Raw genomic sequence first — 14,954 nt, 5'->3', positions numbered from 1 at the left:
ATATAGATGTCTGGGTGCCACCCCCAGAGACTGAGGTCACTGGACACATGGAGGTTTCAGAGCTCCCAGGGTGATTCTGATATGGTGTCAGGCTTAAGGACCACGGATCCAGTGTTTTCCTGACATTGCTGATGGTTGCAATTACCTGGGCTCTGCCTCATGCCCACCAGCCCCCTAACTTGGACAGCTGTATATTTGCTAAGCATCCGGATGGATGTTGAGATCAAAGGCTTTTCTCATATGCATCTTCTGTCAGTTTCACCATAACCTGGGAGGAAACAGGTCAGAGCTTAGCAATTCCATTTGTCAGCTAAAGCTCTGGAAGCCTAGCAATTTATCCACAGATATCCAATGAGTGCAAGAGCTAGGGCCAGAATCCAAAGCTCCTGTCTCTGACACGCCACGTGTCCTGAGCGAGTCTTCACTGTCTTGGCATTGGAAGACAACATTGTATTTTTCCCCCTCAATCTCGCAAGCTGCATCTCAGAGAAATGCTGACCTTCAAGGAAAGCCTGTGATTCTTTCATCCTCCCTGATCCTCACCAAGCTGCAAAGGTCAGAAGGACCATGCCATTTGGGACCACTGGGGATCGTGGGGAATCTTACCTACCCACTCTTTATCATTGGCTAACCCAGCCACTCTAGGAGCTGCTTGTGGCCACTCTGTTCCATGCTGACCAACACGTTGAACTCCTGGCTTTAAAACCTCAGTCCCTTAGTTGTTCCCGGGCCCCGGACCTATGGACTGAAAAATGGATCCCTATTCTCTATCCCATAAATGGGCTCCTCCAGTCTCTCTCCAGAAGCTCTCAGCAGTGACACAGCTGAGCTGTGAGGTTCCATACACTTAGTCCAGTGTATTCTAGAGTGTGGGGGAAAGTAGTTTTGAATGAGATTAATATGGATTAGTAAACTGAGTAACGGACTAGCCTCATTCAACCAGGAGAAAGCCTGACCAACCAGCAGGCCCCTGAGACAAGGAAGATGCTTCCAGCTAGACTGTGAAGCTCGCCATTAGTCTTCTCCAGCCTTTGAACGTGAACAGAAATGTGAGTTTTTCTTGGGTACTGAGTCAGATGGCTCTCCTAGGTCTCAGTCCTTCGCCCTAGGATGGGAACTCACCTAGCCTAGGCTTCCAGATGGCAACTATAGAACTGGAGTCGTCACAGCCTCTGACATCACACAAGCCAATCCCTCCTAACGAATCCCCTTCTTCCTGTTTGCTTGTCCTATGCGTTCTGTTATTCTGAATCTCCCGGGGCATATGCCAAGCCACCCATTTCCTCCAAGACCTAAGACCTTTGCTGAATTAGCAGTTTTGGGACTGAGAATCAGGGGATCAGCTTCTGGTTCTATCACTACCTTGCTCTGCTGCCTCTGGCTTCAGGAGATAAGTCTATAAAGATAAAACCAACAGCACCTGACCTCCTATCCTGCTGGGCAATTGCAGGCAGCCATGTGACAATGACACACTCATAGCAAATAGAAATTTCCACCTCTCTACCCACACCTTTCCATCAAAAGACAGAACCCTCCCCCTCCCCACACCTTTTTTTTTCCTTTTTATTTCCTGGCAGAGCAGAAAACAGTCTTGAAGCTGGAGGGGCTCTGGAAAGCCTTCCCCCTGTCTTAGTGGGTGGCTGTGGGCTGGGGCTTCTGTCCTCAGGGTCTCAGTTTCCTGTGATTACAATAAGGAGAGCGGCCCAACAGAACTGGGACACAGAATCAGAGATAATCGCCTCCCAGAGACTTGGGCCCAGATGGCTTCAAGCTCCAACTTTCAGGAGTGGTTCAACTTTGAGTTTGGCAGGTGGTTCTGACCCTATTACTCAAATCAAATCTAGCTAGCACCGTCACCCCTTTCTAGAACAGTTATGAGTGCACCTGGCAGTTCAGCTGTTTGACTCATAACCCTGCGCATGGAAAGTATTTCTAGAGCGGTTACTTTCCTTTTGCAGGGTTGCCATTATCTTCTAATTGCCAAGGCTTCTTTCATGGATGTTTCTTACTAAAGAGAGATCATTGGTTAAACATACAACAAGGTTGTGGGTCCTCCTTATCGTCGTCTCCTTTTGGTCTTCTGCCCTTTGTAAAATACCAAAGTGTATGATGTCTTCAATAATAGGGTCTTATAATCTAGTAGTATTGGGCAACTAAGAAGAATGACAATAATTTGTATTGTTTTGGCGGGGGTGCCTCTGAGACCTCCATGACCAACACCTCATGAGGAGGTGTCATAGTATAAACCATGCCAGATCCCCCAGCTCTTACCTTAAAGCTACCCCATCTAGGAATCCTCACAGAGATCTCATTTTCCATTCTGTGTTTACTTAACCCCCCCAATCTCTCCTCAAGGCCCCACAAGAGGAGCCTGACTTAATTTGTATTGGAGATGAGGGTGGCAGTGAGGAATGCTTCCCAGATGTGCAATTGATCACATGGACACTTTGGTTAAGACATCAGGATGAATTTCCTGACAGCGAGAGCTGTAAAAGACAAATAGAGGGGCCGATCTGCCTGAGGATGGGGGTGTTCTCTCTCTCTCTCTCTCTCTCTCTCTCTCTCTCTCTCTCTCTCTCTCTCCATCTCTCTCTCTCTCTCCATCTCTCTCTCCCTCTCCCTCTCTCCCCATCTCTCTCTGTCTCTCTGTCTCTCTCTCGTTTGCTCTCTTGTTCTCTCTCTCTTTCTCTCTCTCCCTATCTCTCTCTTCTCTCTCCCCCCTCTCTCTTCCCCCTTCTCTCTCTCTCCCTCTCCCACTCTCTTCTCTGTCTCTCTTGTCTCTCTCTCTTTCCCTATATATCTATCTCCTCTCTTCTCTTCTCTCTCTCTCTCTCTCTCTCTCTCTCTCTCTCTCTCTCTCTCTTTCGCTCGCTTGCTCTCTTTCTCTCTGTCTCCTCCCTCCTTTTTTGGTGGGAGCTCATCAATCGGAGGTACAGCAAATGCCTTCAGATACGGCCCACTGGTAATCATCAGTAGGGGCAGGAAGGAGGCCTGAGAGGCATCTTCTGACTTCTGCATCTTTGCTATCCTGTGGTCTCACAGAACTAGGCTTTTCCCACTCTGGATGCAACACTGGGGACAGACTCATGACTGTTCCATCCAGAGCCTCAGAACTGTCCCTCGGGTTTCAGACAATATGGCAGTTCTGTGAGTACCTGGCTCCCGTATGGTTCACAGGCTATAGCAGACCGCTGAAGAGGAGCTACCAACATCTCTGAAAAGATGAAACAGAAAAGGCCAATGGTCAATCAAGAGTTGAAAAGTCCCTTCAGTAAGTAGTCGGGGGCAGTGTTACACTCCCCCAAGAAGGAGCAAAGATTCCAGCTGAACCAGTACAATGCCTCTGTGTGTTTCAGGATGCACAGAAGACTCATTTCCCCAGCTGCAGGGCAGCTTGGCCTGTGGGTGCTGCTGGGTACCTGTGAAGGAGAGAGGCTGGAGGAGGGTCTTGAGCTCAGAAAAACATGTACCCTCTCCACATATCTGATCAGCCTATTCTTAGGAAGAAGAGAATACCCGCCCCACCCCTAGGCCCGGTATTCCTGTTTAGAAGGCAGGTCGGGATCATCGCGGACTGGGGACTGCTGTCCCGCGTCCTGCTCTTGCTCCAGCAGTCAACACCCTGCAGAGCTGAGTTCAGAGCCAAGCCTCCTACCCCAACAGGTTACCTCTTTCCCTATAGGACAAGGATCCAAGGAAAGAAAGTCCCTGCACCAGATATGCAGGGCAGGGCCACAGGGTCTATTACCTTGCCACATATATGTTCCTTTGTTTCTATTTGTGACACTGATGACCCTTGGATTCATCTCTGGATGAGGGCCACAGAGTGGCGAGTGCCCGGGCCCCCAAGTTGTGACACTAGCTCTCCTTCCTGCTTCTGGGCTCTGAGCACAGTCAGCCCCAGCACCGACTAGGCAGACAGGTCTTCCTGCTGCATGTGATGCTGTTAGAGCTGCACCACTGCCCTTACCGCAGGACTCCGTGCCCTCCTCTCGGCGAGACTCCAGCAGAGGGCGAGTCTTTGCAGCTCCCAGGAGCCAAGGTCACTCCTCTAGTCAACCAGACGGTGAAGGTCAATGGGCCTGTGTGTCCGCGCGTGCCTCAGTGCCAGGGGGTTCTCTGGGATGCTGTGTGAACACATGTTGGTGTGGCATGCATATCCTTGCACAAGCATATCCCAGCACGTTGTCACACCAAGAACTCTTTGGGGGATCATGCTGCCGTCAACACTGAACATTCGCCAGATGGCCTTATTTTTATGGTCAGGTGCTGTACTCTTCTGGCAGCTCCAAACAGGCCTATGGATTCCTCAGTTCCTCTATCAAGCCCTATCAGGGCGAAGGTCATCAACAGAGTGAGGTTAAGTGGCGAGATGGGAATGTCCTTTTCAAATAGTGCTGGATAATAATGCTCGTTTTGAAGCTGAAACTTTAATGGTTTAATTTTAGGCCTTATAAAAATCTCTTTGTGTGAAAGCCATCTCTTCAAAGCCGTCAGAACACAATGTTCCTTGTGTCTAAATGGATGCATCAAAGCAGTCAGGTCAAAATGCCATGTGCGCTCTCTCTCTCTCTCTCTCTCTCTCTCTCTCTCTCTCTCTCTCTGTGTGTGTGTGTGTGTGTTACTGCATGTGCCTGCTTCCAAGCATATGAGGGAACCATGGAGTCCTTTTTATGGGCATTTGGAACAGCCCAGATCTCTGCTGTATGCCTGTGGGATTTTGTTCAGCTTACACCGAGTATATGTGTGCCAGCCTTGCCTATAGAAATAGCCTGGCGGAGGGGTGCCGCCCTATAACTTGACTCTACACTTCATTGTGGCAAGGAAAGGAGGCTAATGCACTGGAACAAGAATCGCTATTTGCTTTTCATTCAAGTCCAGACACATCTTCGCAGTTCCTCATTTCAGGGCCGTCATGCAACCAGCCAGGCTTTCCAGCAAATTCCCTCTAATGGGAAGCCATCAAATGCTTCATAAAAGAGAATGCTTGAAGCTCCATTAGGAAGAAATTAATTGTCGACTGTGGGTTTCATGGGACCCCATCCTTTTAAGGTTTCAGGTTGGACAAAGGCCAAAACCACAGTCCCGCCGCCATGCCAGCACACAGTTGTCAAGTGAGGAGACTGGAATGGGACTGGGACCAAGCCCGGGATGGCACAAATCTATGGGAGCAACCAACCAATATCTGATTTGACTTAAGGCCCACTCCTCGAAATGGAACCCATACCGGACACTACTTGGGTGACCAAGAACCTGAGACTAGATAGCCTAGGGACCTAGAGAGAAACCAAATACTGCTGTTCTTAACAAAGCAAGATAAAATCAAAAATCATAGCAATAAAATGACTCCTGATGATATGCTGCTATCCTCATAGACCAGAGCCTCATTCAGCCATCGTCAGAGAGGCTTCCTCCTGCAGCAGATGGGAAAAATACAGAAAGACCCACAGCCAGACGTTGTGCAGAAAGTGAGAGACCTTGGACCACTCAGCCCTAAATGGGATGATATCTTCTTATTCAAATCCCTCCCCTCAGAGCGCAGGAAATTCCACAGAAGAGGCAAAAAGAATAAGAGCCAAAGGGGATGGATGACACCAAGAAAATCATGCCCTCTAAATCAAATTGATCAAAGCTCATATGAACTCACTGACGCAGCACTCACAGAGCCTGCACGGGTCTGCACCAGGTCCTCTGTGTATATATTATGGCTCCCAGTTAGTGTTTCTATGGGATTCCTGAGTGTATGAACGAGTAGGTCTCTGCTTCTTGTGCCTTCTCTTGGGCTGATTTCCTTCTGTTTGTTTTGTTCAGTTCTGATGTGTTGGTTTTTGCTTTGTCTTATTTATTTTAATTTATTATCATCCCTTAGGAGCTTCCTTATTTTCTAATGAGAAACAGAAAAGAGCGCAGCCTGCTGGGAGGAAAGGTGGGGAGGAACTGGGAGGTACACAGAAAGGGGAACCATAATCAGGATTGTTATGTGAAAAAAAATCTATTTTCAATAAAAGGAAAAAATAATTTAAAACTTTCTCAGCACATTATTCAAATCATGGATTATAAAGTTTCTCATTAAGTTCAAATAGCAATAATATAAATAATATTTTTTCAAAAAAAAGAGAAAAGGACTTAGCAAGTATCTGTGCTATTGTAACAGAATACCACAGTGAATAATTCACAAGTAATAGAAATTTATTTCTCACATTTCTGAAGGTTTGGAAGTTCAAGGGCAAGGCCTAAGCAGGGTCAGTGGCTGCTGAGAACTGATCTCTACTTCCTAGAAAGCACCTACTTGCTTCATCCTCCAGACTTGTGTTCTCAAGTAGCAGAAAGGATGGAGAGGCAAAAGAACATGCCTTACATATTCAAGTCCCACCACTTTTTATAAAGATCTGTTCCTTCATGAGGATAGAGCCCTTAAACTCAAGGGTACCACCTCTTAGCATTCTCGCACTGAGGATGAAGTTTCAGCCTGAATTCTGGAGGGAACATTGCCCATTCAATCTACAGCAGTGAGCAGTGGGGTTACAGGTATTTGTACTGGATGCTGGATTGCTATGTGGGTGCTGGGATCTAATTTTGGTCCTCATGATTGCACAGCAAGTGCTTTTAACTGCCGAGCCATCTCTCCAGGCCCTTTAGACTGCTTTGGTTAGTATGAATAATTTAATAGCATTAAGTCTTCCAGTCCTTGGGCAAGGAGTATCTTTCCATTTGTGTCTTCGCTAATTACCTTCATCAGTTTAGTGCAGCTTTCAGTGGGGGAATGTATTTGTTCGCTTCCAAATGCTTTGTTATATTTGATGGTACTTTAAATTAGGTTTTCATTATTTACCTTTTGATAGTTCATTGTTAGTCTACAGAAATAGAACTGAATCCTGTATGTTGACATTTTCTTCTGAAAATTAATTTGTTTATCAGTTCTACTATTTTTTGTTTGAAGGGGTTTTTGATGTTTTCTATATATAAGATCATGTCAAGTGTGAGCAGAGGCGATTTTATTTCTTCCTTTACAATTTGAATGTCATTTCTTTTGTTTGCTTGCCTAATTGTTCTGGCTATAGCTGCCAGTCGTATGTTGACTGGAAGTCATGAGGGTATGTCCCTTTGCCCTGTTCCATAATTTAGAGAAAGTTTTCAGTTTTCACTGAACGTGATGACAGCTGTGGGCTTGTTGTATGTGACCTTTATTATAATGAAGTACATTTTATTCCTAACCTTTTGAGAATTTTTACCAGTTAAAGAAATTGAATTTTTGTCATGAAAAAATTATTTATTTAACTTTCGAAATTAAAATATAATTACATCATTTCTTACCTTCCCTTTCCTCTCTCTACGTCCTTCCGAGTCCCCCCACACCCTCTCCAATTTATGGCTGGTGCACAACGTGGATAACTGCATCCACAGAAAGCCTTTTTTCCTTTGTGATATGTGTGTGTGTCCATAAACATATATGCATGAACATAAAAATACAACTCAATCCATATAATGTTTCTTTTTTCAGGACTGAGCAGCTGCTATCGAATAATCAACTGGGGGAGGCCTAGCCCTTAGATAGCTATTTCTCCCACTCTCGGCATACCTTAGTAGCCTGCAGTTTTTTGTGTAGGGTGGAGGGGACCTATACCTCGAGATTTCCCCTTTACATGTTAGTATGTCTATTAATGTTGTATTTCTTCAGTTTTGTTAATCTTTTTTCACTATTGTTTTCCTAACAAGCTTGTATGTGTGCATGTGCACAAGCATGCAGGTGTATGTGTGTGTGTGTGTGTGTGTGTGTGTGTGTGTTGCTGGGAATGACACCTGGGGCTTAATGCATGATATGTAAAGAATCTGCCACAGGTTCCCTCCCAAGATCTCTATTGAGTCAGTCACTGTGGCACAGGCATGTAACTCCAGTTGCTTGGGAAATTGAAACAGAAAAACCACACATTTAAAACCCTGCTGTAGCCTACAACTTAAATTTCAACTTAGAGCACACATGTCTCCATTTTGTTGTTATTAAAGGACTGGGGAAATAATTCATCTGTAGCATGCTTACCTAGTGTGTAAGGAGTCCTGAGTTCAATCCCAAGCATCACCTAAACTGAGAGAGGGGTGGGTGGTGTGGGAGAATTGTCTGTATTCTGTCAATCATGTTTTAAATAAATGCTGATTGGCCAGGAAGGAAGTATAGGCAGGTCAACCAGACTGGAAGTACAGGTGGGCCATGAGAACAGGAGAGTTCTAGGAAGAGGAAGCTCATTCCTTCCAGTCCTGCCCAGACCACGGAAGAAGCAGGATGTGACCTTCCCGGCTGAAAAAGGTACTGAGCCATGTGGCTAACATAAATAAGAATAATGGGTTAATATAAGCTATAAGAGCTAATAAGAAGCCTGAGCTAATGTGCCAATCAGTTTTATAACTTATGTAGACTTCTGTGATTTTCTTTGGGACCTTGTTGGCTGTGAGAACAGGGCAGGACAGAAACCCCAACAACCTGGCCCTCATGTTACAGGTGGGAAGAAGGGATGGAGGAAAGGAGGGAAGGAGAGATTATTGTTTTTACTGCTGCACTACTGCTTTAATTGTATCCTGTAAGTTTTCCATATTGTATTTTCTTTTTCATTTCGCATTTTCCTAATTTCTCCTCTGATCTTTTCTTTGGCCTGTTGGTTATTGGAGAGCATGAGGTTAGGCCAGCCAGGTGGCTGAGCAGTAGAGGCACTAGCTGCCTCATGATGAAAGCCTTAATGATTGAGCTTGAGCCCCCAAACACACATAAAAGTAGGAGAAGAGAACTGACACCATAAAGCTGTCCCCTGCCTTCCACATGAACACCATCAGCATGTGTGTGTAGGAGGAGGGAGGCCGCCTGTTGGTTCCCTACCGCCTGGTTAGCTTACATCCAGTAATAATCACACAAACACTGAATTAATCAAATCACTCACTGCTTGGCTCATTAGCTCTGGTTTCTCATTGGCTAACTGTCACATCTTAATTTAACCCATCTCTATTAATCTGTGTATCACCACGAGGTCATGGTCTACCTGCAAAGTCTCAGCACATCTATCTCTGGTGGCAGATCCACGGCGTTTCTCTGACTCTGTCCTTCTCCCAGCATCCAGTTCTGTCTTCTCCTCCTACCTAAGTTCTGCTGCTGCTGCTGCTGAAAGTGGCTGCTGAAATGTACTTTTATGTGCTGCTATTTCTTCCCAAAGTCTGTGAAAGTTTGCTTCCTATATTTCAGTGCTTTGATGTTAAATACAAACAATTATTATATGTGTTTGGAGAATTGACTTTTTTATCTTCATATCATGCCCTTTGTCTTTTGTGGCCTTTTGTTACTTAAAGCTTATTTTATCCAATATACTTACCCCTGCTTTATGGCTTACTATGTTCATGAAATAACTTATTCCATAATTTACGGTCAGATTGTATGCATACTTAAACATAGAATGAGTTCCTTGTAAGTAAAATATAGTTAGGTATTGCCTTATTTGATCCATTTACTTAGCTCAAGTTTGTTGATTAGGAATTCCATGCATTTTCATTCAAGACAGTGACTGACAGTTAAAGATTTAGTATCGCCTGTTGTTTTCTGTCATATCGTTCTTCTTCCCTCCTCATTCCCTCTTCTACTGTATTCTTAAACTATCAATGTCAGAATGGCTATCCTTTGCATTGTGTGCTCATTAATACGTGGCTATAGTTGCAAATTTCTTAATGTTTTGTTTTTAAGCTTCCATTCTGTAGTTAACAGATGACTTCCCCAGTGCTATTACAGCCTGGGAGTGGGCTGCGCTCGTCTCTATATTAATCTTTATGGAATTTGACAGTTCTCTATGCTTTCATTTTGCTGTCTAGCAGCTTCTTGTTTCAAGTTCAAGAACTCCCTTTAGCATTTCTTGCAAATCTGACAAGTGGAGACAATCTCCTTTGGTTTTGGTTGATGAAGGAATGTCCTTATCATTCACGTACTTGGAGAGGACAGTTCTGCTGGCGCTGGAGCTGTGGATTGACTGTGTTTTTCTTTCAGGACTTTGTACACCCCATTCCTCCCCACCCTAGAAGGTGAGTGCTCCCCTTTAATGCTTTCACATTCTTTGTCTTTGAACTCTAAAAACCAAATAAAAAAGGACATGGAAGTAGCAGGGGCATTTTGCTGATGGTGGCAGGAATGGGAGGGGTAAGAGCGTGTAGATTGTGAACAGAATATATTATATACATGCATAAAATTGCCAAATTATAAAATTTAAATCTATCTGCATGAAAAAGATATAGCATTAGTGTATCTAAATATAGTTTTTTTTCTATTTCATGAATCTGAATGCCAACATTCCCATCTACATTTGGCAAGTTTTGAGCATTAATTCTTTATATACTCTTTTTGCCCCCTTCTTTCTCTTCCTTTTATTTCTTGATTTCTATGATGTGTACATTGGTTCACTCTATGGTATCCCATAAGCCCCTCCATTCTGGATAAATTCAAATGAACTGTTTCCACGGTCTCTATTTGCTCTCTTCTGCCTATCAAGTTTGATGTGTAAGCTCTATATAACTTTTTTAGATCAGTTATTCTTTAGTTCAAGAATTTGTTTTTTTCATAGTTCCAATCTCTTTGTTAATATTCACAGTCTACTCAAGTATCACTTCCTGTTTTAATTTAGTTAGCAATCTGTTTATCCTTGTAACTCATGGCACTGCTTTCATATGATCATTCTGAATTGATTTTCATGAGACAATTGATAGGTTTTCATTCATTTCTTATTTATGTGGCTTCTCTCTCATCTTCACAAGACTGCCTCTGTCCTCTTCAGTTTGACTCGCTCTGCTAGCTCTCTTTCAGTGTTACCGTGTAATGCCTCCTCTATTCCAGCTCTTTCTGCTGAATTCCTGTCATCTTCTAAACATGCCCGCTCCCTGGTGTCTCTACCGTGCGTGGGTCATTGCTGATAATTTTACGACTGTGTTCTACTTTCTGCTGTATTTTCCTCCTGTTTCTAATACTCGCCATCCTGCACGATCCTAATCTTTCTTTGTCTTTGGACCTTGCCAGACCAATCATCAAATCCGGGCTTCCTCATTTGCTACCCCTGCAACTGACCTAAGGAGGGTTTCTTCACTTCTCTGGGTTTCCGCTTTTCTCAGCTACGAAACAGGGTCACTAGTAACAGAACTGCTGCAAAAGGTAGATGAGCCCATGCAGATTAGGTTCTCAGCACAGTGCCAAGCATCATAAAAAAAGGTTTGTAAATGAGGCAGTGCTTGGCATATTGTAGGCATTAAATGTTAGCTGCTGTGATGCCGCTCACCTTTTGGAAACAAGTCAGGTGTGTTTTTACAGGTAGTACAGAGATGGATCTGACTCCCAAGATGGGTGAAAACAAGAGAAAAGGCATTTCTGTCTCACCCACCCTCAGTCCTGTTGCTTCATCGTTGACTAATTTCCCACCTACCCAATACTTTGAAGTCATCCAGACAGTATTTGTCCAAATACAGCTTCACCACTAACCAAATATAACTAAGTATAAAAGGCAGGCTTTGTTTTCGCGCTGTCTCTGGAGCCTGGTTCTAAGATGAGGATTAAAAGGGACTGCAATTATCTAATGAGAAAACGGGTGGGGAGGTTACGTTAACCATACTGGAGAGTGCTGTTCGGTTTTTCTTCTTTAGTTTCTGAGATGCCACCCTCTTTCCCTGAGCCCTGAAACCTTTGTCAGCACAACTTCTTTTCACCCCCCAACTTCCACCTCACACTCTGCCATCTTCCCCGTTCCCCTCCTCATAAAGCTGTCACAGGCCAGGACACAGCCGTTTCCTGTACTTGTTTGTGTTTCTGTTTTTCAACGACCTGGACAGTGTGTCCCAGTCCATGGACAGCCTGAAACCGCCACCAATTCAGATGTCCCCTGGCCCTGAAGGTAATTGGAAGGAGACCAGCCTCAGGTTGGATGCAGCTTTTCCCCGACCCCTCAGAAGGGAGAAAGGTGAGAGCCATAGGGTTCTCCCTGAAGCTTCCTCATGCCTTGCTTCATCCCTTCCCACTCAGGTGCCATAAATCGCTCTCAGCTGACAGCAAGAAGCTTGCCCAAGATCACTGGAGACAGCGAGAGGCCCTGACAGGAATCTGCTTGCACAGCCTCTGGACTACAGTTGAGAAATGAGGAGACTACTCAGGACATGCCTACTCTTGTCTGATCTTGGAACCGAAAGAGAGTGGGGTCTGGTTAAGACTTAGAAGGGAGAAATGAGAAGGAGTGTCTATACTGTGGTGAGGGATGCAGAGAATGCTGAAAGAGCCCATGTGCTTCCTGTCCCCAGAGTGTGGAGACAGACATGTAGCTGTCCTGGTGTATGCCCTTCTGCCCACCAAGCAGCAACTCCTTACTCATGCATAGCCTCTGGGTGAGCTTTGCCAGGTAAAATCACCACTGAGCACGGTCCAGCACAAGAATGTTTTAGTGTTAATTTATACGAATATCGGGAAAAAATCATGTAGGAATAATCAAGGCAGAACGATTGATGCTGGCTGGATAACACTTACTTTGTAACAATGCAGTTATAAAGTGCATGCTAATATTATTGATGAATGAAGGGGGCATTAAAGTAAAATGACCTAGGGCCTTGCAACTTTCATCTGTGCCACTGGACTATGTGGCGATCCCACGTCCATTACACTCTGCTTGGTTTTTCTGAGGTATTGCAGCAGCCCCAGACTGACTACAAGCTTGACTATTATCGACGATTATCCATTAACAACCTATGTACATTACATTTTTTTTTTTTTTTTTTTTTTTTTTTTTTTGTAAAACTGTGACTTTAATAGGTATGCAGGCCAGCTTGCTAGAGAAGCTGACCAAGATACATTGAGGAGATACAAGTGGCCATCTAGAGTTTCTATACTTCGTTCTTTTTGCAGAATATTTATTAAGGTTGCTTAATATACAATTTTCATTTGACATTTTGGAAGTCCTTTATTGTAAAGATAATCCTTTTGTCTGGCAAGATGGCTTCCGCCAGCAGGGTCGTGCAGGTAGTGAAGCCACATACTCCATTAATAAGGTTCCCTGACAGAAGAGACAATCCTAAACCCAGTGCCTCAGACCTTTTGAGATCTGCTGGGCTACCCTCTCACTCCTCTGTAATTTCACAGCATTCTAAAGGAAGCACATCCCCAGATCTGCTGATGCATCCGGGTTCGCCAGACACTACACTAAAAACATTACCTCACAAGTACAGAAGGAAACCTATATCTCAAGAAGAAATGGACTTCATCCAGCGTGGAGGTCCAGAATGACCGCTGTGGCTGCTGTTTGTCGCCAGACAAAAGGATTATCTTTACAATGTACATTACATTTTTAAATGAACTACACAATCACAATACCTTAATCAATATCAGAAATATATATACATATAACAAAATTGGCCTTAAATTTAAATCACTGAAGCAAAGTCCATATCAATGCAAATTATTCATACCTATATCACTTAGGGACCTTCTTGACAATAGCTAAAATCCAAGAGGCAAGGTACCAAAGGCCATGTCCAGAGAGCTTCTAGGGTGGCCTGCGGAGGAAAGCAACCTTGATGGGGCAGAGCTGTGTGCACGCAGCAGCCCCGCCCCCATTCCGTGCTGTCTCTGTTTTCTGCGCCAGCTAGCTTGTGGCACCCTTGGTAAGATATAGTTCCTCAATGTTCAATAGCTCGCACGGACCACTTTTCGGTCACCTGCTCTTGCACCCCAATTCTAGAGTCTTCAAGCAGAAGATCATAGTATCCTCCCTACCTTTTGCACGGGGCTGCCATGTAAAGAAAGCAGGCTGGAGTGGAGGGGGGTCCCAGGTCTCTTAGACCAAGTGAAGGCTGACACTTCACAAGTGAACTTCGAGGTTGGCAGGGCATTCTCAGAGAAAGAGCAGGGCATGGAGCCTGGCACGCAGCAGTTCTTATTCCCTCATGTGCCACAGAAGTGTGGGTGCCATCCTTACCACCATTCCCTAGGTTTGTTTCAATCCTGTTCTCTGCTTACAGCTTCTAGCTCCGGTTCTGCTACAACTCTCTGCCTCCCTTGAGTCTGAGCACATGCCACCTGCCATAAGCACCCTGAGAAGACTCCACAGGCTTCTCTACAAAAGACCTTGTGCTGGTCGTGCCCATATGAGACAACACTTCCCGGTGCCTATCCTTGATGCCCATAGCCCAAGATATGACAAGACATTAGAGTACTAAGGGATCAGGGGGGAGCTGACCAAGGAAGGTTGTCTAAGGCTTGAAGAGTGTGGACCCTACAGAGGGTGAAGGAGGCTGTGTGAATTATGCCAGAGACTCTGTAGCGCAAGACCCCAGAGTGAATGAGGCAGCATGGTCAGCGGGGATTAAATGCATGCTTTATGCCAGGATCAGATTGGGCAACCTGTTAGGTGTCCGTGTGTTTTATGGAGTCTTGCCAACACCCTAAAAGTCATGTACTCCTCTGCCCGTTTATAGACGATAGTACTAAGCTGCTGAGAACAATGCCGTCTGGACAAGTTCTGACTGGTAAGAACTGGCAGACGCAGAATGTAAACACATCTCAAAAGTGGCTCCAAATGCAATTGGTTGGGCTTCCTACCTCATTGCACTGGATAGGGCAGAAGACTCGGGACTGAACACTAACGGCGCCTGATTCCAGATGTTCCCAAGCTATAAGAAGGGTGGTCATGAGTTGTGAGGGTTTTTTCTTTCTCAGAGGGAGCTAAGTGGCTCCTGAAGTCTTAGGAAGTAAGTGAAACTTAGAAGGCTCAGGAAGTAAACAAACGTCACAAGTCTCAGGAAGTTGCATAAGATTTCAGATTACACAAGCCCCTCCCCCTCCAAAGTTTATATAAGAAAAAAAATAACTGCTTGGGAAAGGAGATATTCTGACCAGCAAAACTACCTGTTACACAGTAAAAGAAGGCTCAGGGGTGCAGCTTTTGGAGAATTGTTGATTTCCT

General features: G+C 44.7%; 1 pseudogene; it reads left to right on the top strand.

Moving 5' to 3' along the window:
* Window positions 1-3,940: 3,940 nt before the first annotated feature.
* LOC142840398 (alpha-ketoglutarate dehydrogenase component 4 pseudogene) lies at window positions 3,941-13,318 on the top strand (annotated as a pseudogene).
* The last annotated feature ends 1,636 nt before the right edge of the window (window positions 13,319-14,954 follow it).

Source organism: Microtus pennsylvanicus, chromosome X (genome assembly GCF_037038515.1).
Source record: "Microtus pennsylvanicus isolate mMicPen1 chromosome X, mMicPen1.hap1, whole genome shotgun sequence".
NCBI lineage: Eukaryota > Metazoa > Chordata > Mammalia > Rodentia > Cricetidae > Microtus > Microtus pennsylvanicus.
This window is presented reverse-complemented; position numbering and strand designations above follow the sequence as displayed.